General features: G+C 45.7%; 1 protein-coding gene across 12 annotated transcripts in view; it reads right to left on the bottom strand.

Annotated features, from left to right (window-relative positions):
• TSNARE1 (t-SNARE domain containing 1) overlaps window positions 1–26,442 on the bottom strand; it is a 731,183-nt gene that overhangs the window by 514,813 nt on the left and 189,928 nt on the right. The window contains exon 1 of one of the 12 annotated variants that reach the window (XM_075920029.1): window positions 8,817–8,838. The exons of the other annotated variants lie outside the window; for them this stretch is intronic. The gene's annotated coding sequence lies outside the window, so the exon portion shown is untranslated. Of the gene's footprint in view, window positions 1–8,816; window positions 8,839–26,442 lie in introns of those variants that run through there. 12 annotated transcript variants of the gene reach the window in all.

Raw genomic sequence — 26,442 nt, 5'->3', positions numbered from 1 at the left:
CCGCACTTGCAAATGAAGCCCGGGATTTGAATTTCCCGGGCTTCATTTGCATAAGCGGGGTTCCGCCATTTTTAAATCCCCGCTTGTTCGAACCCTGGGCCGCGCGACTACACGCGGCACGAACTAGGTAGTTCGAACTAGGAAGCCTAGTTCGAACTACCTAGTTCGTGCTGCGTGTAGCCGCGCGGCCCAGGGTTCGAACAAGCGGGGATTTAAAAATGGCGGAGCCCCGCTTATGCAAATGAAGCCCGGGAAATTCAAATCCCGGGCTTCATTTGCAAGTGCGGTATGCCTACATTACCCTCCTAGTTTGAACTAGGAGGGTAGTGTAGACATACCCCCAGAGATGAAAAGCAACTAAAAGCGGAGACACACGAGTTCCACAGAAATAAACAAAGGCCCAACTTCAAGCTTTCCACATCCATGTTAACTAAATCCCCTTTTCTGATACAGGTTGCCTCGTGTCTCTGGACACTTTCTCAGAGTGTCCCCATCATAGAGTAGATCCAACATTTCAGGGAGACCCTGTCTAGCCCTTGGCTTCTGGATAAAAATCCTCAGCCACAAGTCTGCTTTTAAAAAGCTTTTTGCCCCTATTTTTCCTCTTCTTACTCCTGGCCTGGAAGTAACTTCCTCTTTTCTTCATTTTCCAAGACGTGGGTTTCTCAAGTGGCTCAACATTTGTCTTTTCCTGGGCCGTACAACTAGGTGTCAATGTGAGTCAGGAGGGACTGGCCTACAGAGCTGGGGCTGGAAACTGCTGCCAACTGACACAAGTAGAAAGTGGCCCCCGCTGAGTAGGGGATGGTGCAGGTGATGACCCAGTACCTCCCCTTCCCACAATAATCAGATTTTGGGTGTGCAGTCAGTAGATCTGATTGGACATTGTCAGGTCTCCTTTTTGACTGAAGGTTCTCCTCAAAAACTGGCCCCCCTATGTACAGGTCGAACCTTTCTAGTCCATCACTCTCTGGTCCAGCAACATCTGTGGTCCACCATGATTTCAGTTAGCTGGATGTCCACTTATCATGGGTGTGGCCAAGTTTCCCGCGGCCCCATTAAGTGTGTTTACAGCCCCCCGTCCCATCTTCTCAGTGTTCTGTGCTGTTATTTAGCTCTAATTACATAACAGCATAAGAACGGCCATACTGGATCAGACCAAAGGTCCATCTAGCCCAGTATCCTGTCTGCTGACAGTGGCCAATACCAGATGCTCCAGAGGGAGGGAACACAGCAGGTAATCATCACGTGATCCCTCTCCTGTCATCCATTTCCAGACAAACAGAGGCTAGGGACACCATTCCTACCCATCCTAGCCAATAGCCATTGATGGACCTAATCTCCATGAATTTATCTAGCTCTTTTTTGAACCCTGTTAAAGTTCTAGTCTTCACAACATCCTTTGGCAAGGAGTTTCACAGGTTGATTGTGCGCTGCATGAAGAAAAACTTCCTTTTGTTTGTTTTAAACCTAAATGTCTTCTCATTTACCCCTAAATGCCTTCTCCAAGTCCAGTAAGCAGCGGAAATGTTGGTGATGCTGCTAGACCATATTGACCTTCTGAGGTTTGGAAACTTCTCTGGTTTGGCAGCAGGCGGTGCCGGACTAGAGAGGTTCAATCTGTACAATGCCAAGTGCCTGTAGCTATCTCATCCAGTTGGGAAGGCAGCCTCTCTCTGCTTGGCTGATCACTTTCCTATTGTGTGGTGAAGCTGAATGTTGCAGCACAAAGGATGAGCTTAGCTTTGTATCTATATAAATTCCTGGCCACAGTCTATGTACATCTCTCCCAATGACTATTAAGTTCAGACACTACACGCCTTCACAAACAACCTCACCCACCGTATTTGCATGCCACAATAACACTGCCTTCAAAAAGCTGATTCCATTGCTGCTGCTTTGGAGATTCATACATCGCTGATCTCTACCGGGAGTGTCTGGACACAGACTGTCACCCAGCTGTGGAAGCACACAGTGCTATAGGCTCTGAGCAGAATCAGATGAGGTGGAACAGGGTGTGCTGGGTTCTCCTGTTCTATTTTATTTGGTTTTGGTATTTATGACCAGAGTGCCTAACACCATCAGCTAATGGGTTTCTTAAGAGTTTTGTTTTTCTTCCTTTTGTTACAAAATGCATACTTTAAAGAAATGTAAATGTTAAACATGATTCTATATCCAGCTCACTTAACATAATCGGCCCTCATTTATTATTATTGTTTGGTTCAGTCTTGTTCGTTCTAGTGAATTAATATGACATATAGGGCAGGATTTCAGATTTAATACACTATATTTGCTCTCATTCTGCACTTTTAAACATGATTTGCTGTTTGTTTCACAAGGTTTTTCTTTTTTCAAACCTTTACAGAAATGTAATTTTAAAACAAATGAATAAATAGCAATGAAGGAAACTCTGTAATGGACTTAGGATATGGCCCCAAAAAATTGTCATACAAATATCTTATTGCACCCTTTTCTCTCTCTCTCTCTCTCTGTATATATATATACACACCGTAAATTAGCATATATAACCCACGGGTTATACATGTTTTTACAACTCCCCCCCCACTCGGCGGGGTATACATGTCCGCGAGGTATACAAGTTTATTTTTACCCATTAGAATTGGGTCAGCTCCGCTCCACAGTAGGGAGGGCCTGACGAGCTTCCAGCGCGCCTGCATTGTGCTCTCCGTTCCCCCAGCTGGAGGAGAGTGGGTTGCGCCTGGCTGCGGCTGCACGGGGCCTGGGAGCGAGTGCGGCTCCCCTCCTGCAGGCCGGCCAGCTTACCTGCACTGCGCTCTCCGTTCCCCTGCTGGCAGCAGGATGGCTACCTAACAAAAGATGGATGGAATGCAGGACATTGGCAGTTTATCCTGGTATGTGCAATTACCATGAATTAGCCTATAGAACCCGCGGGTTATAAACGTCTGCGGGTTATACACATCCGCAGGTAATCTACGTTGTTGTTTTTTTACACAGCAAAGAAAAACCATGGGTTATACACGAGCTAAAATACGGTGTGTGTATATATATGAAAACATCCAAATCTATGCAGACAGAAAGCAAAATACCCAGGAAAATTACAGCTACAAGCTGCCCGTGCTGAAGAAAAGTGTTTTTATTAGAAAATGAAACTGAAATCTCAAGAATGAAATGAAAAGCGTGAACTAGAATGTACAGTAAGCACAACAGCAGAAAAAGTAATGGTGAATAAAGGAGATTTGACAAAGGAAAATAAATCGGCATCTGTGATGGGCTGAGGGGAAGTGAAGAGGAGACATATAAGAATAAATCAGACAATCAATCAGATTCAAGAGCAGTTTGCATCATGTATGAGCATGTTTGTTTGCTTTGCATTCTAGTCTCTGTACAGGACCCATTCCCATCTTGGGACTCCTTAGGGCAGGGGTGGCCAACATGCGCCTGAGAAGGGGCCGGAATTCACCAATGAACGTTGCCAAAGAGCCACAGTCATCTATCAGTAGCACCCCTCAGCTCTGCGCTCTTCCCCCAGTGCCTCCAGCCTGACAGCAGCCCCACGGATCAGCACCTCCCCCTCTCTTTCCATGCCTCCCGCCTGCTGTGATCAGGTGTTGGGAGGGGGGGCAAGAGTGTGGGTGCAGCAAGCTCAGGGGAGGGGGAGGAAGGGGCGGGGCCTTTGGGGGAAGGAGTGCAGTGGGGGCAGGGCCTAGGGAAGAGCTGGGGGTTCAGCAGTGACCTTTCCACGCCCCCCTCCCCTAGTATATTGGAAATCTGGCACCTGTCGCTCCCACTCCAGAGTCGGCATCTATGCAAAGAGCCGCATATTGACTTATGAAGAGCTGCATGCAGCTCCAGAGGCGCAGGTTTCCTTTCTCTGTAGGCTCACAAATGGGAAAGGGAATTCCTGGCCCAGATGCCTCGCTCATGTACAGAACAAACCTGTGGTCCATGTGCATCGTGTGCTCCTCTTTTTCCTGATCCGCAGAGAAAGTGACTCTGTCACAGGCCCAGCTACTGAGCCTGGCTTTGCAGCTCAAGCTGCAGAAACAAATGCTTTTAGCGTTGGTTTTCAGCAGCCCCCGGAAGCGCCTTTTAAAAGGCAAAGAAGGCTACCACTTCTTACACAGGCACCTAGATCCCAAAGTAGAAGCCTCATTGTAAAGACCCTTTGGCTATGTCTACACTCGCGGATTCTTGCGCAAGAACATCTTGCGCCAGTGTTCTTGTGCAAGAAGTCTTGTGCAAGAAAACGTCCACACCGCCATGTGCGAGCTGTGCTTTGGCACAAGATCTCCCATGGCAGTGTGGACGCTCTCTTGCGCAAGAAAGTTCTGATGGCCATTTTAGCCATAGGGCTTTCTTGCACAAGAAATCCCTGCCGAGCGTCCACACTGCCCTCTTGCGCAAGAGCTCCTGCGCAAGAGGGCTTACACCTGTCAAAAAAGAGCGTAGCTCTTGCGCAAGGAGCCCCCTCTTACCACGCCGTACTGTAAATTTACTTGCACAAGAGCAGGTGGGCAGTGTGGACGCTCTGCAGATTCTTGCGCAAGAACAGCTGTACTTGCGCAAGAAGCCGCGAGTGTAGACATAGCCTTTGGGTCTGATTTTCACTAACGCTGAGAATCTGAACGGAAAGTCACCACCTCTCCATCCCTCGGTGAACTCACCATTGACATGAGGTTACAGCCAGCCACCTTAAGAATTCTGACTGAAGTGCTTTGAGATCCCGAGATGAAAGATGCAACGTGTTCTTCATATGAAACTGTCATTGAGTAGCCACAGTTCTGCATTCTCCCTGGGTGCCTACAGCACCATGTGTCTGGGCAGTGATCAGCCCATGGAGAACTTCTCTACCAGCCTGCTCCTCCAGAATTCTATTAAAGGTATGGATGGAACGGATTGCTTCCTAGTTAACGGCATCTGGATCCCTGATTTAATAGCTGGGGAAAGAGAAGACTGGCAAAGGGGACTTGATCACTGCGTATTGGTTACTTACACATGAAAAAGAGATGTGGTACTGGAGGACCATTCACCCTTGCTGACAAAGGCATAACAAGATAATGGCTGGAAATTGGAATTCAGCCTTGAAGTAAGATGCAATTTCCTAGCTGTGTGGACAATTAAACACTGCAACAACTTACCAAGGCGGGTAGGGAACTCCCGGTCCTTTGCAGTCTTTAAAATGAGATTAGATATTTTTCGGTAAGACGTACTTTCAATCCCACTTCAACATGCATGTCCAGGTGGCCAGAGTGCCTGACCATGGCAGCCACTTCTGGCTTCAGAGTCTATGAATTTTCTCTCAGCCTACAGCAGCATGGGCGGGTAATAAATTCTCCTGTGTAGTGCTCAGAGGAGAATGCATCCAATGGAAAAATAAGGAAATAGTCAATTTTCTGAGGAATATTCAGAGGAAGGAAAATTACCAAAACCACTAGGTTGTTCCAATATTGGGAAGGGTACCATGGAGAGACGAGTATGTAAAGCAAATCTGCTCAAAAATGACGCAAATCACTCTTGAATCAGATGGATTGCCCTGGTTCAAGAGATGTATCCGGATTGTGGAACTTATAGAATCATAGAACACTATAACTAGAAGGGACTTCGAGAGGTCATCAAGTCTAGTCCCCTGCCCTCACAGCAGGACCAACCACTGTCTAGATCAGGGCTACTGAACTTTGGAAGCCCTGGGGGCCACAATGATACTCACAGCACATGCCGAGGGCCACAACTTGCATGTACTTGCAAATATATATGCAAATATAGACAAATAGCTTCTTTCACACTGACGGGCAAGAATACAAAGACTAAGGCAAGGCTACACAACACACAGGCACCATTTAAGTCAGTTCTGCTGATATTAATAACATGCAATATTTACGCAATTTCCACCCATATGACAGATCTTTTAATGAGCAACGACAGGAATTTAACAACTAAAATGCATATCAACAGAAGACAATTATATTGACTCGCCATTATGGAGCATGCTCCCAATGGAGGCCATGTTCAAAGGATGCCACCCGCAGGTTGTGTGTTGAGCCCTGCGTAAACCCAAACTGCACCGCAGGCCGCAAACAGGCCACGGGCCATGTGATGAGTGGCCCTTGTCTAGATCATCCCTGACAGGTGTCTGTCTAACCTGCTCTTACATATCTCCAATGCTGGAGATTCCACAACTTCCTTAGGTAATTTATTCTGGTGCTTAACCAGCCTAGCAATTAGGAAGTTTTTCCTGATGTCCAACCTAATCTCCCTTACTACAATTTAATCCCATTACTTTTTGTCCTATCCTCAGAGGCCAAGGAGAATAATTTTTCTCCCTCCTCCTTATAAAACCCTTTTAGATACTTGAAAACTGCTATCATGTCCCCTTTCGGTCTTCTCTTTTCTAAACTAAACAAGCCCAATTCTTTCAGTCTTCCCTCATCGCTCATGTTTTCTAGGCCTTTAATCATTTTTGTTGCTCTTCTCTGGACCTTCTCCAATTTCTCCACATCTTTCTTGAAATGTGACACCCAGAACTGGACACACTACTCCAACTGAGTATTCAAACAATGGCAGGATCTCAGCTTCAGACAAATTTTTCTCCCCAGCCATGAACAGAACCAAAATACTCAGCTGAGCAGCAGGGTTTTCGGTAGACGTAGCACTGTCTGTTACATTGTGGAAATGTCTGCTGTCCCTGACGCTGCGTAGGAGTACAGATCCATGGCACATTACACATCTCCCAAGGCTCAGAAAGCTTTAAAATCACTGATTAGAAACTCGAGTCTGGATGATCTGTGATGGCTAGCTATTCCCAAAGAAATTTCTAAACCCTCCCAGTACTCATTCAAGGCTCTATATCTTATTAGTATCCAAATTCATACTCCAGTTCCTGGCTCCCCTCCTCTGTTTCTTCAGAAGAGAATATTGTTGCATCCGATTATACCTAATTTTGCTTGAAAAAAAGCTTGAAGAGAAATCTACTAAAGGAAGCTGGAAAATTCTACCTTTAAATATGTGGGTGATCTTTCAGATCTGAACCCAAGTCTCCATTTTCATACCTTGAACAAAGCCACACAAGCAACAATGAGAGATTCTATTGTCAGGCTGAGGAACTTTCAAAACAATATATATAATGCACGAGTTATAGGCCAGGAAAGAAAATAAAACATAGCGGATTGAAGCACAGCTTAAGTATTGTAACTCCAAAAGCAAGCACAATTAAATCAAAATAGTCCATGAATTGTAAGGAGTGTGGGGACTAGATCAGACACACATACTCATGTAAAGTTATACAAGTTGAACCTCTCTAGTCTGGCACTTTCTGGTCTGGCAACATCCACGATCTGGCATGATTTGAATTAGCTGGATGTCCACTTATCATGGGTGTGGCCAATTTTCCCATAGCCCCATTAAGTTTGTTTACAGCCACTAGCTCCGGTTCTCAGTGATCTGTGCTGTTATTGAATTCTAATTTACCCTAAATGTCTTCTAAGAGCTCATTAAGCTATGGAAGTGCGGGAATGCTGCTAAACAATATTGCCCTCCCGTGGTTCAGTAAATTCTCTGGTTCGGCACCAGTTAGGACCCAAGGGTGCCAGACTAGAGAGGTTCAACCTGTACTTTATTTCTTGTATAGTTTCCTTTATAACCACAAGAGCATTCAAAGAGTAAGTTACTGCACTGTATAAACAAAGGCAGCACAATTTGCTCCATAGTGATTAAATACTCATGGGGGGGGGGGGGGGGAATGATACTGTTGCTATTTCAACTGAGTATTGTTAATAGTTACATCAATTAGATTCTGTAAGGTACCGCATATATCTAGGGCCTATCAAATTCACGGACAAGAAAAAAGCATCACGGACCATAAAATCCGGTCTCCCCTGTGAAATATGACGATTGCAGCAGGGTCATTACCATCCTTATTTCTGCCCAGCCTTCAGAGCTGGGTGGTCTGAAAGCAGTGGCTGCTGGACAAGCATCCATCTCTGAAAGCAGTGCCATCGCCAGCAGCAACACAGAACTGAGGGTGGCATAATATGGGGAAAGGGGGTTGGTCCTTTTGGTGGGAGAACTGGGCTGGCCTTATGAATGGGTCATGTAGATGACAGACCCGGGTGTGATGATGATTGGGGACATGCGCTGCGTTCACCCCCACACACTCACAGGCAGAACAAGACCCATTTAAACCCCCAGGGCTGGGGAGGGGCAGGATTGGGGGGTACCTAGCATACATTGCAGGGTTCTAGTTACTAGTCCCAGCCAGGCTGAGGTGGGATGGGACTTTCTCTTCTCTTGCATAAGCCGTTCCCAGGGCTGGGTCAGACCCACCTCTGCCAGCAGCACAGGAATAAAAGCGGCACTACTGAGACACCCCTCTAATAGCTTTGTGATATCCCCACAGCCTCCTTTTGGGTTGGGACCTCCATAACTTACAGCGCCATAAAAATGTAGAGTAAAGTATCTGAAACCAAGACATGTAAGATTGTCTAAATCCTAGGACTAACATTTACCAAAATGGACTATGAACTCAGCAGGGCCCTATATATATTCCAGACGCCGTAGATAAATGTTTTGATTGTAAAACAAAGTGTGTACAAGCAGCAAAGGGGACGGGTAGGCCATTTTAAGTAAATCTAAATAAAAACATGCTTCTATTCCATTATGGTGAGAGGATGCTTCAAAATGCATTTTCAAACTCAGTTCAAAAAGTTTTAAGATTGCTGTTCTCTGTGGATAAAATTAAACTATAAGAGAACTGAAGGCTAAAAAAAGAATGCGAGTCCAGATGGATTCTCTGCTGAATTCTATAAAATATTTACAGATCTTCTGTCACCAAAACTTACGCTTCTTTTTGATGAGATGAAAGCCAAAGACTCTCCACCTGTTCCCTGCCCCAAAGAAGCACTGACAATTGGCTGGAAAAAAATCACAGAAAACCTTGTGTTTGAAATTATCATAGGATACTCTCCCTTAGCTATGCTGAGTCCAAAATGTTTATGAAATGGTCCAGTTGCTACTCCCCCACTTTACTGAGCCCCCACCAAGCTTCCAGTCTCAAGAAGTCCCCACTAAAATAGATTTTCTTCGGACAAACTCGAGATATCAGTCATGAAATGAACGAAGAGACTGGTGTTATCTTTAGAGTCCAAAACATATTTGATCCTGTGTGATAGGATTATAACATCTTTGTACTTCATTGGTATAGGGATGTTAAATTTTGTTTAATCAACTAATCAATGAGTCGATAAGGGGGGAAACTGCAGAGCCGCAGCGGGGTTAGCTCCCGCCCTCAGGAGCTAACCCTGCTGTGGCTCTGCCTTTTAAATTTATTAAGAGCCGCCAGACTCTTAAAACATTGAGAAGGCTGAAGCTCAGTGGTGGGGACTAGGCGCGAGCTGGGACAGCTGATTCTCGGCTTGCGCCCGGTCCTCTGCCTTTTAAATGAATTAAGAGCCCCACAGGCTTCCTGTACACAACCCTTAGCACGTTCCTTCATCTCTCTGTGCCCTCCTCCCACATTGTGCTAATCCTGGGTAATGCCAACAGGCCAAATCGAACCAAGAACTTCTGGAGCATAGTGAACGAGCCTCTACCGTAAGAGCTAAAAGCCAGCTATAGAGCATACTCATTCTCTCTGTAAATGGTCTTTGCCCCCACTAGGTAGTGGGACAGTGCACCACACCCAAGAAGTGTGTGCGTTACACCATCATAGTTAGACTGTAAGCTGTCCGAGGCAACAATTGTTTCTCACTATGTGTTTCTATTGCTCGTACTAAAATGGGGACTTGGTCTTGTTGGGGCCCTCCAGGCATGACAACAATCCAAATAATAATCATTTAACTCTCCCAAACAGGCCTGCTCTAATATCTCAAGTTATTAGGTTAACAGGGGAAAATCCGAGCTTTCCGTCCTTCTTGATTCCACATTCCAGCCCATTCAGCCCAGCCCTCTGCGAGAAGGGAGTTTGTGCCACATGAAGTATTCAATTTGCATCTGACCTCGACTCAACTGATCAATTTAGCATTATGCTTCTTAAAAGCAAATCAAAAGAAGAAGTAGCTAATTGGTCCCCACTGGATGCTCTTTGGTCAGAGCTATTCGAGACCACAGTTAATTTATAATCAGTACGATGCCTCTTCCTTTCTCTTCGCCTCTTCACAAATAAGTTTCCATGACCCACGGCCATATTTAAAGGTACTGAAAAAACACTCCTCCGCAAGTATAGGGTGCAGGGAGGGCTTATCTCAGCTTTCAGTTCTCAAGGAATTTATTGTGAGGCAAGTAGTGCAGTGATTGAAGAATGACACAGCTGTTTCTATTGGCTACACATGGAAAGACACAGAGCTACTCGTTCAACCATGGTGCCATATACTGTCTCCCTTCTCTCCACTTTAAATTGCATCCTGTTGCCCACGCCACTCTAAACAACTTTAGATGGTGGAGCCGCTTCTTCAGTGATCAAGGATCTTGTGTTTCATGCACTTCTTTAGAGCCAAGGCCTTGTTTTCTGTGAGGCAAGGTAGACCTAAATCATGGACGTAAATCAGGCAACTGAATTTTGTGGAACACTGCACTAATGTTAATGGAGCATCAAATCAGTCAGAGTCCAGCTCTGAGCTACTCTCTGAGGGGGACCAAGAAGGGGTAGCAGCCACGCAGGTATCTTCAGCTACATTCAGCAGTGCCTCACGTGGGTGGGACCTTTCTGAACTGCACAGTCCTGAAAGCACCGCAGGGAGCCCTCAGTGCCCTCTGCCAGATGCATACCCTCTGCCTTTCAAAGCAACTGTGTCCTCCCATTGCCCCAGCCACTGTGCATGCAGCTCCTGAAATAGAGCCCGAGGGCTGGAAGAGACTTAACTAAGGGGATCGTCGAGTCCAACCGCCTGCCCAAAGCAGGACCAACCCCAACTAAATCATCCAAGACGCGGTTCTGTCAAGCCGGGACTTAAAAACCTCTAGGGATGGAGATCGCTAGAGAACCCATCCCAGTGTTTCACCACCCTCTTAGGGAAATAATTTTTTCCTACTATTCAACCTAGACCTCCCCCACTACAACTTGAGACCATTGCTCCTTGTTCTGTCATCTGACACCAGCCTCTCTCCATCCTCTTTGGAACCCCTCTTCAGGTAGCTGAAAGCTGCTATCAATTCCCTCCTCACTCTTCTCTTCTGCAGACTAAATAAGCTCAGCTTCTCCTCATAAGTCATGTGATCAAGGTTCCTAACCATTTTTGTTGCCCTCTGTGGAACTCTCTCCAATGCGTCCACATCCTTTCTGAAATGGGGAGCCTAGAATTGGATGCAGTACTCCAGATGTGGCTACACAAGTGCTGAATAAAGGGGAATCATCAGTTCCTTAGATCTGCTGGAAATGCTCCTACTAATGCACCCCGATGTGCCCCCAATAGTGGAAGGACAAGTTGAAAGTGGCCACTGTAAAGAAAAAAATCTAATTTATATGGGAACACACCGATATACACACACACATCAACTAGACAAAACAGTAAGGGTTGAGGATTTCATCTAAGGAAGCTGGTAGGTGCATATGGGCTTGCATTGGAAAGGAAGAAGCTATGGTAGCAGGCAGTATAGCCATTGTGATTATTGGCAGAATGGAGCGTCACTTATAGAAACATTCCTGATGAATTTTTACCTGTGCGTAGTAACTCCAGTCCTCACTTTCCTATTATAATCCAGCACAGTGAGCTCAGGAAGTACAAAAATGATCTGTCCATTAATGACTCTTACTGATTAGGAAGCAGCCAACGCATTTATTCTCACCTTATTTCAATGTCCCTAGGAACCAATTATTCCGATTCCAACAACCAGTTGGTAAGATTATTAGATGGCATGTTCTCATCAGAAAATATATCTGACTATGCAAAAGTTTATAAACGGAAAACTCTCATACACCCTGACTGCCATTAAAAAACTTGCCACTTGCCAACTACTTTATTTTACTGAGGCAAAGCACTGCTTATATGCAATATATAATGGCAATCACCGGTACGTATTAACCTTCGACATTAAAATAAGCTGTCGAGATCAGACGGGTGACTGCACAAGTTCATATTATAGACCACTGAATCCATTCACTTCTTGACTGAACAATCTGAGAGCGGTTCTCAAGCATGACCAAATGGGTTTCAATGTTAGGAATCCTATAACTGAATATCTCGTTTAATATCATTTCTCACGTTCCAGTGGGCAATAATTCATTATCAGTGACTTCTTTTTTCGGTATCGTTCCTGTCTTGGCAGCTTTCTTTTTAATTTGATTTTTTTTTGTGCCCATATATGGTTTAAGGTTGAATTAAGCTTTTTAGAGAGGACACCACGCCTCTGTATTGAAGAAAGTAAGAGTTTTCAGAGTTTTGTGTATAACACACTTGTGAAATGTGTGTTATGCCCTCTGTTAGGGTATGTGTGATACTCTTCAGGGGTACCCACAGTCGTGAGGCACCTCGCCTCGTCTGCCCTTAGCATGAGGCAGTCTTACCCATGCCTGCAGTGGAAAAGCTCCTGGAAACCATGAGCTCTGCCTTCCAGGATTCGACAGGCCTCAACTTCTCTGTATAGGCTAGTGAAATGCACAAACTAAGCCTCGAGTCCCCAAAGCGTTCCCTGTCACACACAGCCCATTATCCATTGGACGCTGTCGAAATTATCCAGCCTGCTCGGCCACAAAGAAACGGTACACGCCAGCTTGCAAGATTCACTCAGGACCATCACCTTGCTTAATATCACAGCGCTTAGTTATATTCCTAGTGAAAGCAAGAATAATTGTGTCAGATAAGCGCAGACATTCAAAGGACAATGAGGAAAAATACTGGCGACAAACAATTAAATATAAAACAACAATTGTAACATGTTTGCTAGAGACGAATCTTAATTCACAGCTTAATCTCTCATCTAAAGAATCTTATTTCACCCAAAGTTCTCTCCAGTGTTTTCATCCAAACCTGGCTGAGACCTTTCCTTCAGGAAGTAAACTTACTGTCTGTTCACTTCCTTGGTTAAGTGTCTATTTTGTTTCTCAAATATACTATAACAAATCTTTGAGGGGGACTTCAAGATAGCCCCAACCCCTGTCCCTCCCCTCTCCTCCCCCCCCCTTTCCCGCCACTTGGCTGCCTGTTTTTCCTGTTACCTTCTCTCTCTCTATGAAGTTTTACAAATCTTTATTAGCAGTGTGCCTAGATTGGTGAAAGGAGATCCATTGTAGCTATACAATACTGACTTTACATGTAGACAGCCATTTTAACCAGAAAGGACACTCTCTCAATGACTTAATCACCTGCATTCTGCTACAAAGACCTTTTACATCCGCACTTGAAAGGGAATCCTCTGAACTGTCATTCATGTTAAAATTCGACACTCTCCGGGAAGGAATGAACAAATACGCAAACTATCTTACCCATTACCAAGATAGCTTCCCCAATTATCACCTCTAATACCATTAGCTCACAGATGTCCCACTCTCCCCACCTCTAATATCATCTATTCACAGACACTTACCTTCCTTCCTCCCCCCCCTGCATCCCCCTCCTGTTCTGAAATGTGATTTGTCCTTTTCATATGTGTTCATTTTTTTTTAATTGTATCCTTTGGTATATATGGTTGTGACTATTTTCTTCCACTATTTGATCTGAGGAAGTGGGTCTGGCCCACGAAAGCTCATCATCTAATAAACCATCTTGTTAGTCTTTAAAGTGCTACATTGTCCTGCATTTTGCTTCAGCTAGATATAGATGTCTTGTCTGACAGAAGCCCTCTCTTTACCAGCTTTCATGAGACCTTCCATGGTGCTCTTTTGGTGAGCTAGAGTGTAAATACCAGACTGAGGGGATTTCCATAACCCTTGTGCACTGTTTCTGTGCCCCTTGCTAGCTGGCACCAACAGGTTCCTGGGTCACAGCATGTGCTCACAGAAGAGATTACCCAGGCTCTTACCCAAATTTTAGCCTGGACTCCCTTCTGTCAACACACAAAGTCCTTAAAAACCTGGATGTACAGGTGTTCTAAATCCAGGGCTGAAAGTATTGAAACATCTGAAGGGTTAAGGATCCCAGTTTTAATAATCCTCTCAATTTGTCCCACAATCCCTGTGGGCTGTGTTTTCTGATCCTTCTACCTACTTGCTTCCCACTTGACTCCTCAGCACTGGAAGCCATTTGGTAATGACTAGTCCATATAAAGTGTATCAGCCTACATTAGTCCTGCAAACTAATTTAGCTGCTTTAAGCTCACTGATAGTTTGAATAGTAATAGATATGTAGCCATGTTAGTCTGGTCTAGCCGAAACAAAAAACAGGACTATGTACACTTTAAAGACTAACAAGATGGTTTATTAGGTGATGAGCTTTCATGGGCCAGACCCACTTCCTCAGATCAAATATTTGATCTGAGGAAGTGGGTCTGGCCCACGAAAGCTCATCATCTGATAGTTTGAAGTCTGTGCTCTGGTGCTAAGGATTTCAGGTCCAAACCTCATTCACAACTTCTGTTAGAGATTATAACATACAGTAAAACAACCAATGGACCTTAAACAGATTCTATCCTTATGCAAATTATGGGGCCAGAGTTTTCCTTAGCCTGATATCCTTTTCTGTGTGCTGATGTTGAGGTGGCAGGTTAGAGACCTCACAAAGATGCTCTTAATTTTTCCTTGTACGCCCCACTAAAAATGCCGTACACATTCTTTATTTCAACTCAGCTGGGTTTCCATATTTATGCATATCCTTTCCTGTGTCACCCACACCATCTTAGAGGATTAAAACTAAATGAATGTGAAACATTTAATTGACATTGCAGCTTTTCAGAACTTTATATTCTGTATGTCACTAAGCGTAGACAGCGAAATGAGTCTCATCTTTCTCGGCTTTGCAATTGTCTGTTTCATTCCCTCGCTCTGCTGCAGTAGCACAATATTATTGTGTTTGTGATTCCCCTCTCGAACCACAATCCCCCCCACGTGCCCAAGGAAAAAAGCAGGGGTGTTGTCTGATGTTTCAGTTACTGTTTTATTTCTGTATATTTAGATTTTGTAACAATAAAAAAAAAGAAGTCTAAGCCGACAACACTTTTTCATGCGCATTCAGATTTCATAGTTGGATAGTGACATGAGGAAGAACATGTTATTGCCTTATGCTGTGGAAGAAAAAGTCGTCATTTCAAAGGCCCTAATCCTGCAATGAACAAACGTACATGCAGGAATCTTGCGTGCACACTGCTCACTGGAAGAGCAAGGCTATGAAGAGGAACAATTTCCCTGTGGTTTACAGCACAGTTCAGAGCACTGCCATCAACTTCCTGTGGGACTGGGGGCAAGCCTCAATCTCTTTAGGTCTCTGTTCTTCCATCTATAAAACAACTGGCAATACTTCCCTCTCTCTCGCACATGGATTCCTTCAATTCGTTTAATAATTCTGCTATAAGATTTTTGAATGCAACGTTCTACAATCGTGCAGAAACAAGGTAACAGGTATCCCTGTAGCATCAAACCTCTTCTTAGTAGGGGTGTAAAATTCCATTTCATCAGGTTACAGATTAAGCATTATGTTTAATTGGTTAACCTCTTAATTGGGGTGGGGGGCCACTCCAGCCTGACTAGTGGCCCCCTGCCTGTGGCATGGCACAGTGAGTCCAACTGCACTAGCCAGGCCTGGCCCGAGCGCCCACCTCCCATGGTATGGCAGGCTACTGCCTCCAGCCTGCAGCCAATTCCTCCCTTTCCCTTCCCTCTCCCCAAATGTGGGCACGGGCTCTTCCGGCCAGGCGGGAACACTTCCCGCCTCTGGCATGGCAGCCCGCTGTGGGAAGAGATTGTACAGGCCCAGCCGGGCTTCTGAGAACTGTAACCAGTAAGCATTACCCAGTAAGGTTAATGCTTACCAGTTAACTGATTAATCATTCACATCCGTACTTCATCAGTTACGACAGAGCTCACAAAACAGAGCTTTCGTTACCATCCCATCCCTCCTAATTAAGCTTGGCAAAATATGACTTAATAATTTTGATGTATCATATAAATCTATTTTAAAATATTTTTTTCTATTTTTATCAATGTAAATTTTCAGTGTCTGGCAGTGCCAGGTAATTCTTTAATGACACATTCAAAGAAGTTCTCAGGAAGAACTGTGAGTCTGCGTGTTCAAGAACGCCTCATAAAAAAAACTTCCCCTAATGGCAAATTTCAGTGATCATCGGTGGAAATATTTTCTTTATCATTTACCAACAATCGTTAATAAAAATCGCATCCTTCTACTCTGTAAGCTTACTCACAAGGCAGGATGTATACACAGCTGTGCTTGGTGCCTTAGAGAACAGATTCCATTCCCCTTTGGTCCCGATGGGATTTTGCATTTCCCATTTGCCTACAAATATCTAATTCTGAATTTCTGTCTGGGAGCATCTGTCTGTCTGTTTGAGATGGAGCTGAACATTCATCTGACACCAAACCTGCTGTTTACTCTCTCAAGAGGGCAGACTTTTCCAAAGCAACCTGGAGATACTTCCTCCTCTCGTACCTCACAAACCTAATGCAATAAGACAACCCCAGACTGCTGCAATATTCTGGCTGGTCACTATAATCACTTAACAGTTTTACAGGGGTCTTCTTCTTCTTTGCCCTTAGCTCCTATAGGAGCATAGGCCATCAACACTTTCTTTCCACGCCTCTCTAGTTTTACAGGGGTGGGGAACCTTTTCTGGGTCAGGGGCCAGAGACCCACAGAAAAATCGGTTAGGGGCCGCAGGCAAGCAAGAAGCAAAACTAAAATAAAATTTAAAACCTCACAGATGTGGCTCCCGAACTAAGAAGTAGGGGGGAAAAAGAGTCACTCACTTCACTCATGCAACTAGGGGCATCTCACTTCACTCCTGCCCCGTGGGAGGGGGGGATGCCAAGATTCAGGGCTTCCCCCAAACGACAGATTAACTCTTCTGGGGGCCCAGGGCTAGTAGATTTTGTGCTCCCCCCCCAACTCCAAAAATCAGGAGCCCAATGTGTGGGAGCGGGCTATAGGGGAGCAGGCTGGAGATTGGGGGGCAGGGTATGGGCAGCTGGTAGGGTGTAGGAGCAGGATGGGAGTAAGGGATCTGGGTTGGAGGTAGGAAGCTAGAGCTGGATGGGGGCGCGGCGTCTGGGTGGGAGGTAGGGTTCAGGAGCAGGTTGGGGGTGGGGGTGCGGGAGGGAGGCAAGGGAGGAAGCAGAGGTGGAGGAGCAGGCAGGGGATTGCAGCACCTACCTGGCACAGTTCCTGGCACACCCCCTGTTGCTCCCATCGGCATTATCTAGATTTAGATCTACACAAATTAGAGAGTCTTTTGCGTCTGTCTGTCTAACCAGGAGTCTGTCCACAGTCTGCGAGTCCGTGTGCTCAAGAATGCCTCGTAAACGATAAGAACTAGGACCACCAACTTTGATATGCCGTTTCCCCTTATCCTCACTTAAAGCACGGTCAGGATTTGGCTGTGCCAGGGAAAGAAGATGTGCCTGGAATGGGATTGTTTTCCATAACACGGAAAGGGTGTGGGTGGATTGGAGAGAGAGTAATAGTGCAAAGTGACCACTGGGGGCAGTGAGCGCCGAGGACAGCTATATGACAGTGACCACATGGAGGCAGTTGCACCAGGACGAGAGTGGCCCACTGAGGCCAGGACTCTCCATGTTGCCAGCCACTGGCCTTGGTAAGTGCCCCCCATCTCATCCCTCTTGGCCATCAGCCGCTGCGCTAGGCAGGGGGGGAGAGCCCCATCAGCCAGCAACTGGGCCTGGGCACTGCAGCTCGGACCCACCCCAGAGGACCTGGGGCCAGGCACAGCAGTCCAGCCCCTGCCCCTCCCCCCCCCAGAGGAGATGGGGGGGCGGCAGCTGCAGCACCATCCTCACCTCTGGGGGTGGGCCCGGTTGAGACCCCAAACCTACCAGCCCCCTGCCCTGAGCCCTCTGGCCTAAGCCCCCATCCTCTGACCGGAATCCTGCACCCCCACCCTCTGCCCTGAGCCTCCCACACCTGACCCCTTGCAGTAAGTCTCCCACAGTTCCCACCCCCTGCCCTGAGCTCCCCAACCCCAGCCTTGACCCCCACATCTCCCACCCCCTGCCCTGACTCCTGCATCCCACATGCTACCAACCCCCTGCCCTGACGCACCCAATACACTCTGGGTAAGTCTTCCAATGGAAATATAAAACAAATCACAAGCCCACCTCTGCAGAGGCAAAAGCTGAGAAGGGACATGCATGAACGCTCTTCCCCCCCCCCCCCCCCACACACACACATAACCCCTCCCTCTGCTATCCCTAGCCCAGGGGAGAGCTGTGACAACCTCTTCTTCACTCCAGGCCCCACCAATCCCTTGACCTGCCTCTTCCCCCAAGTCTTCTCCTCCTGAGCAGCATGGCAGAGGGGATCTGATGCCCTCAGCATGGGTCTCTCCTCCCCGCCCCCCGCCCTCACTGACAGCACTGGAGGGAAACAGAACGATGCTTCCCCAGCTTGTTCTGCAGTCCTGCCTCCTGGCTGCCTCCCTTGCAGGAGGGATGGGACCGCCCACCACAGTCTCCAGTCACTATACATTACTAGATTACTGTGTCTGCTACGGGCTGGCTGAGAAGCATCAGACCTTACTGCCCTGCCCAACAGAAAGAAACAGATGTAAGCCTCAAAGCCCACACATGCAAGAGCACGATACCACACCGAGGCAGGAAGCGGGTGTGAAATCTATGTCATGAGGACCAAGGAACAACAGGGCCGGCCAGGAGAAGGCAACACACCTGCCGCTCCCCTCGACAGGCCGCCCAAGTGCAGCAAGCTGCAAGGATGGGCACATAGCAGCTGTCCACCAGGAAGAGGGGAACAGCTGCCACTTCAAACCATTCCCTCCCCCGAGATGAGCGGAGTCTGAACTGTTTGCAAGGCTGTTCTGCTGAAGGGTGCGGGAGGGGAAGGCTCATGCAAGGAGAAATTCTGCCCCAGATTAATGAATGTTTCAGGAGAATAAATCATCATTAGCTGCCACTAACAGCTTTGGAATGGATGTCCCTAGCACACTTCACATTTACCACCAGGGGCTCAACATTAGTCCTGTGTTGCAGAACTCTTCTACCGCAGCGTAATAAACAGCTTTCCCATTCACGCTGCTCCACTTCTCTGCTCTCTGGACAACTCCTTTTCTCCTTGCCCTCTAGTGCCATAGGAGATTCCTCATTCAGGTCCCTCCCCTCAGCTACACCACTGAAGGGAGGCTGGAACAATTTGTATAGTGGGGGTGCTGAGAGCCATTGAACCAAACAGCATAGCATGGAAAACCCTTCAAGTCACAGGATGTGGCAGCATCCACACCTAGTTCTAGCACCTTTGGGCACCACTAGGCATGTGAAAAAATGGTTACTAATGTAACTGTGACAAATCTTAGTGGTTACATGCTGCAGGCTATGCAGGATATAGCTTATGCTGCAAGACCACAGTGCAGCCAGCTGCCTGGGAATGAGGCTGGCAGCCAGTGTGTGCTGGGAGCCGGCTCCCGGCTGCTGATCCCACTCCCAGGGAGCCGGCTCCCAGCTGCTGACCCCACTTCCAAGGAGCTGGCTGCCACCCTGCACTACAGACTCTGATATAGGGCCCGCTGTGCAAGGTGGCAGCCGGTTCCCTGGGAGCTGGTGCATGCTGGAAGCAGTTTTTAAGGCAGCTCCCGGTGCATACCAGCTCCAGCCTGCCACCCCCGGTCCAAGGGAGCCAGCTGCTGCCCTGCGCTCCTGGTTCTGATACAGAGCCAGGAGTGCGAGTGGCAGCTAGCTCCCCACAAGCGGGGCTGGGAATCGGCTTATACCGTTACAGAAACCAATAAGCTCATGCTTATCGCTTAACCGTTTAATCGATTACACTCTTCTATCCCTAGGCACCACTAAAGTAAGTCATTTACCTGGAAGCTGAATGCTGTCTGTACCACTCTCATTTATTTATTTATTTCTACCGGAAAACTGCAGCTAGACAAATTCGGTCTGGAAATAACACAAACATTATTGACAGGGAGGACAATGAACCACTGGAAAAATCTGTCAAGTACCATGGTGGATTGTCCGTCACTGGCCATTTTAAAATCAGGACAGCATGTTTTGTTACAAATCTGACCCTGAAAAAGCAAACGCCGCATTCCTCCCTGGTAGCTGTTTGCACTCTATTCTTGCTTCTATTTAGGTGTTTAAATTGTACAGACAAATTGCACCCTTGCCCTTCTGCATTAAATATTAAACCAGTTGTTTTTATTGTTTGGTCTTCCAATATCCTTTTTACAAAGGACTGCCTGCTGCAAACAGAGTTCTAATTTCCATTAATGCTGTTCTATATGAATTATTATATTACACACATTTATCTTTGTCTCTGATCTCAGTACAACATTGAACCTTTGCTTGATAATGGAAGTTTACAACAGTCATTGTATCTCTCCTACCCCAGGACTTCTTTTATGCAAACACAACTCTGAACCAAAAAACAAAATTCTCCTTTTATGCCAACACCTACAAGAGCTTTCACGTTATCTACTATAGTTAATAAAACAAAGATGAACTGAACACTTGCAGTAAAAGGTGGATTTTACTATATGGAAAGTTAGTAAATTTTGGGTGACATTAAATTTTAGATTACAGCTTGAAATGCTTGCTGACTGTTTACTGGGACAGCTTTGGACCCAAAAGTGTGTGTGCATTTTAAGTGACCAGCAAAGAGAAAAAAATGTCTGTATGTGACTTTTATTTCTTTACAGATGGATAAAGAAGTTTGAAAAGACCGTTGGTGTTTATTTAACTCTAGTGTCATAGGAACACTCAGAAGAAAAAGATATCTTTGTTAAAGATCCATTCCCTTCCTAAACTTTAGATTAAGGGCTAGCAAAGCTCATTCCAATCACAATGTGTGAAACCGCCGACAAAATGAAGGAAGATCAGATTTGACCTTCTTGATATAATTAAAGTAGAAAATACATACATCCATTCTGATCCCTCTTAAAGACCTTGAACCCAGCTAGTCATTCAAGAAAGGGATCACAAACTGAATTACTTTGCAACTTTTTTTTGATGTGGTTTGACACACAAAAAGTTGTATGCAAATAGCACTTGTTCGGAGCAGGGCTTTTCTGTGTCGCCCTCTTTCTGCTACAGACCACAAGGTGTCGTTAAGGCAAGGGAGCACAGGAAGATGGATTAGATCCAAGAGGAACTCAGAGAGGATTATGGGGTACACTGGAGTAGGTCAATGTGTAAACAATGGAACAGCATCAGCCTCTTCAGAGAGCAACTAAAGATGGGCTACTTAGAGGGGAAGTTTTGAAGAGAGAGGTTCAAATCACAAAAGCACACAGTGAGGCACCCAGTCTCCAGAGCAACCTATGGAGAGTCCACCACTTCCCTTGGTAGCTTGCTCCACTAGCTAATCACCCTGTTAAGCACGGGTACCTTATCTCTAATGTGAATGTGTCTGGTATCGGCTTCCAGTCACTGGTGTTTATTAGGGTTTTCGTCTACAGATTTAAGAAAACGTTAGTGCAGAAGATTTTCTCTCCATAAAATTATACACACTGTAATCAAATGACCTCCTCAGTCTTCTTTTTCATAAGCTAAAGAGATTAAGCTCTTTAATATTCCAACTGTCAGGAGTTCTTCCCAGCCCTCGGCTCTTGTGGCTCATTTCAGAACCCACCCCGGTTTTTTAACATCCTGTTTAAAATGGGGGCACCAGAACTGAGTGCAGTATTTCAATATCAGTCTCCACAATGCTGAATACAGAGGAAAAACCGCAGCCCTCTTTCGACTCACTTATAAATCCCAGGAGCATTATTGCACTTTTTGCCACAGTGTTGCACTAGGACCTCATGTTCAGTTGTTTTTTCTCCTCAATCCCTAAATCCTCTTTAGGGTACGTCTAGACTACAGGCTTTGTCGACAGATACTTGGCAGTAGTGTAGACACAAAACTATACCTGTCGACAAAAGGCCACTTTTGTCGACAAAACCCTGTAGTTAGACTACCCTGTAGTCTAGGGAAACACCCCTAGAGTCCTGCTTTCCACAGTACAGCTCTCCATTCTGAAGGTATGGCCTGCATTCCTTGTGCCTACATATATCATTCTGCAGTTAGCTAAACTACAATGCGTTTTGTCTGATGGGACCAAATCTTCCAAGTGATCTATATCAATATGTATGACTGCCCTGTCCTTATCGTTATTTACTCCCACGTAGCCAATCTTTGTGCCATCTGCAAATTTTCCCTGCAGTGATTTACTTCTGTATCATTGATGAAGATGTTGAATAAAGTCAGTATTAGTACCAATCCCTGCAAAATCCTACTGATCTTTTTTGAATAATGGCACAACATTTGCACTTTTTCTGTCTTCTGCAATTTTTCTTGGTATTCTAAGATTTAAAATTTGCATCAGTGATAGGGAGATTGCCTGAGCCAGCTCTTTTAGGACTCTTTGGTGCAAGTTCTCCAGAGCTGCTGATTTAGAAATATTTATCACTAGTTGATGTTATTTCACATTCTCTTTGGTTAATAATGGACTGCAAAGTACTTCATCATCCACATGTACTATAAATATAACATCCCACTTCTTTCCAAATATACAGCAGAAATATTTATTGACCCCTTTTTTTGTTCCTTTTCTATTTTTTTTTTCTTTTTTTATTAGCAGCTACAGGTGGGACCTCCCTGGTCCGGCACCCTCAGGACAATGAGAGATGTCAACGCTCCCCTCCCAGCTGTTGGCCCCGATCCCTGCACAGGCCTGCTGTCCCCAGTCCTGCTGGGGCTGCGCTTCCCACCCAGAGCCGAAGCTGCACTCCCCAGCACACTGACCCCATCTGAGGCTACACTTTCGCCACCAGCTCTGCTGCCTCCAGCTGGGTGGGACTACGCGTCCTGCTGCCACGGAGTCCGCACACCTGAGCAGGGCTGTGCTTCCCACCACACTGGACCCGCATTCCCCACCACTAACCCAGCCCCTGAACCTGGCCAGCCAGGGCTCTCTGGAAGTTGCTGGGCGAGAGAGTCCTGGATTTTAGAGATCCAGCCTATAGTCCCAGTCTTGTGAGTATACACACTGGCCATTCAGGGGTCCAAATGTCAGTTTTATCATTAAAACATATTTCCAAATGCACTTTTCACAGTTTTTTCACAACACAGTGTGGCTCTGTACTGAGTGAACTTTCAGTCTGTTTCAGTGAGCAGAACTTCAACATTTCCCAGAAACTCCTGCCTCCCTCCTACATTATTCATACTTTGAATTGCTATTTCTTCTCAATAACAAACTAGAACAAACTGTGTTGGGCTTCCTTTTTATGCCTTTCAACAAGGTGAAAATGCAGTCTGTCTATCTCGAGGAAAAGTTTGCGGAACCACCAACCTGCCATAATTAAAGGTTAGAAACCTCAATTAAAAGTAAATCCAATTCACGGTATCTTGTATCTGCCACCTACAAAGCTGCGGTGTGTGCATGTAATGGAAGAATTACAGATCCAGCCAGATGAAGAGTGCCCTATAAATATAAAATTATGATTATTACTGAGGTTTTTATTCCATTCAAATGATTATGCAGCAGCAGAACAGAAGGATTCCTTAACGGTACAGTCTCTAAAATGGGCTAGAAGTCACAGATGAAAAAGATCTAATCAGAGTATCATAGAATCATAGAATCATAGGACTGGAAGGGACCTCGAGAGGTCATTGAGTCCAGCCCCCCGCCCTCAAGGCAGGACCAAGCTCCGTCTACACCATCCCTGACAGATGTCTATCTAACCTGTTCTTAAATATCTCCAGAGAGGGAGATTCCACCACCTCCCTTGGCAATTTATTCCAATATTTGACCACCCTGACAGTTAGGAATTTTTTCCTAATGTCCAATCTAAACCTCCCCTGCTGCACTTTAAGCCCATTACTCCTCATCCTGTTCTCAGAAACCAAGAGGAACAAATTTTCTCCTTCCTCCTTGTGACACCCTTTTAGATATTTGAAAACCGCTATCATGTCCCCCCTTAATCTTCTTTTGTCCAAACTAAACAAGCCCAGTTCATGAAGCCTGGCTTCATAGGTCATGTTCTCTAAACCTTTAATCATTCTTGTTGCTCTTCTCTGTACCCTTTCCAATTTCTCCACGTCTTTCTTGAAATGTGGCGCCCAGAACTGGAAACAGTACTCCAGCTGAGGCCTAACTAGTGCAGAGTAGAGCGGCAGAATGACTTCACGAGTTTTGCTTACAACACACCTGTTGATACAACCTAGAATCATATTTGCTTTTGCAACAGCATCACACTGTTGACTCATATTCAACTTGTGGTCCACTATGACCCCTAGATCCCTTTCCACCATGCTCCTTCCTATCAAATCCATCCATCAAGGGGCCATTGGAGGATTGTACCATTGGTCTATTCTCCATCGTATTGTCAAGACCAAATTTAATTGTATCAGGGCTGGAGCCTCCACTAGCTATATTGCAAGCAGGAAAGCAGATTTAGTTGAGCCTCCACTAGCTACATTGGAAGCAGGAAAGCAGATTTAGTTGAGAACCATTATACATCCATTTAAAATCAGAGGACAAAAGAAAGAGGTCAGTATGCAAGATGTGTTCGTACTAATGGAGCGTCCCCACTTTCAACAAAATCAAGGCAATAGGCAGAAGGTTTAAAACAAACAAAAGGAAGTTTTCTTCACTCAGTGCACAGTCAATCTGTGGAACTCCTTGCCAGAGGATGTGGTGAAGGCTAGAATTTTAACAGGGTTCACAAAAAAGCTGGATAGATTCATGGAGGTTAGGTCCATCAATGGCTATTAGCTAGGATGGTTAGAAATGGTGTCCCTAGCCTCTGCTTCTCTGGAGGTGGGTGACAAGGGAGGGATCACGTGAGGATTACCTATTGTGATCCCTCCCTCTGGGACATCTGGTATTGGGCACTGTCAGCAGACAGGATACTGGGCTAGATGGAGGCAAACGGTGGGTACTCTCCCAGACCTTACAGACATCAACACTTTTCCTTTAAACCTCCCCACGGTCCTACTTTCGTGCTATGTCTCAGGATGAAAAGACAGAGCACTGCAAATGAAAGCCAACGTGTGCAAAAAAAAATAATAATAATAATGGACTGGCAAGCCCGGGTTTCCAGCCAATAGGGCTGCATGTAGCAATTATGTCTAATTTATTTAGTCACCAATTATTAGTCCCCTAACTGTGCCTCTGAGCGGAATCTGTATCGCCTCATGCAGAGTCGCTCATAAGGCAGCGTCATAGAAGAATGAAACAGCACCGACATAAAAGTGGATTAATCAAAAAAACCAAATAACTTGGAGTATTTCACAGCCGCTACGGACATCTTAATCTTGAGCAGTTTTGGCTTAATGGCTCAAGTACTAGCAGGTTAACCATGTGCTGCATATTGTCAAGAAGGCACTTCCAGATGCCGCCAGCTGGGTTCCATCCAAGATCACAGAACAATTTAGCCTCTGTAAGTGCCCCCATCTGAGTTGTACAAGCAATCAGAGGCTCTCTCCCTGGCTCACTCGCTCTCATCTTTGGTCAGAAGGGAGGCTTCAAGCCAAAGGGAATGGGAAGGGGGAGGAGATGCACATTCTAGCTCTTCTCTTCTGATTTCACTAATTGGTTACATTTATGGAATCACATTTTGCATTAAAAGAGCAAGTCGGCGGTAATGAGACCAATAGTCGCCCCAAATTGGACAGGAGCAACTTGATTTTTTTTCTGTTCTTTTTGAGACAGCACAACCCCGAATATATCACACGTTTTTTTTAAAAAAAGGGGGGGAGGGTTGTAATACAATTGTAACAGCTAAGCCAAATTATTCCTGAGCTGTAGGGGGCAGGGACAAAAAGAACAGACCCTCAGCAACATCTTCCAGATCGAGGTAAATCTTGTTATTCTTCAGGGTCTGCCTAGTGCCGTTACACTCTGAATAGCAACCCTTATGTTAGGCGTAAGTGATGGTTTCCTTGCTGGGCACAAGTTATATTGGCTGCAAAACCAGTCAAACAACATTAAGTGATTCCAGTTTTCTGGTCCATGCACCATACAGGAAAAGTACAATCTGAGAACATTTGGCACTCACCTGCATAGGTGAGTTTCTCAGAACACACAGTTATTTCAGCATCAACAATGCATCCAACCCTACTGGTTACGGATAACTCTGGGAAGACAACAGGCTCCACCAGAGCAGCTACGTAAAAATAACACGATCTTACCAACCGCAGCTGCTCCCTGTGTGTCACCAAGTCAGCACTGCTACCTTTCCTGGCCAAAATAAGATTTCACTCCCACTAGCACTGCAAAAGCCAATGCCACTCCAGGGAGATGGGAGTCTGTTCTGCCTCACACTTCCTCAAAGGAACTGTCACGCTCAATTCTGACAGCCGAATCTTTAGCACAGGTGACACCCTAAAACAGAAAGAGCGACCAGTTCTCCAGC

This window comes from Pelodiscus sinensis, chromosome 2 (assembly GCF_049634645.1).
Source record: "Pelodiscus sinensis isolate JC-2024 chromosome 2, ASM4963464v1, whole genome shotgun sequence".
NCBI lineage: Eukaryota > Metazoa > Chordata > Testudines > Trionychidae > Pelodiscus > Pelodiscus sinensis.
Note: the sequence above shows the minus strand (reverse complement) of the source record. Positions and strands in the feature narration are given on the sequence as shown.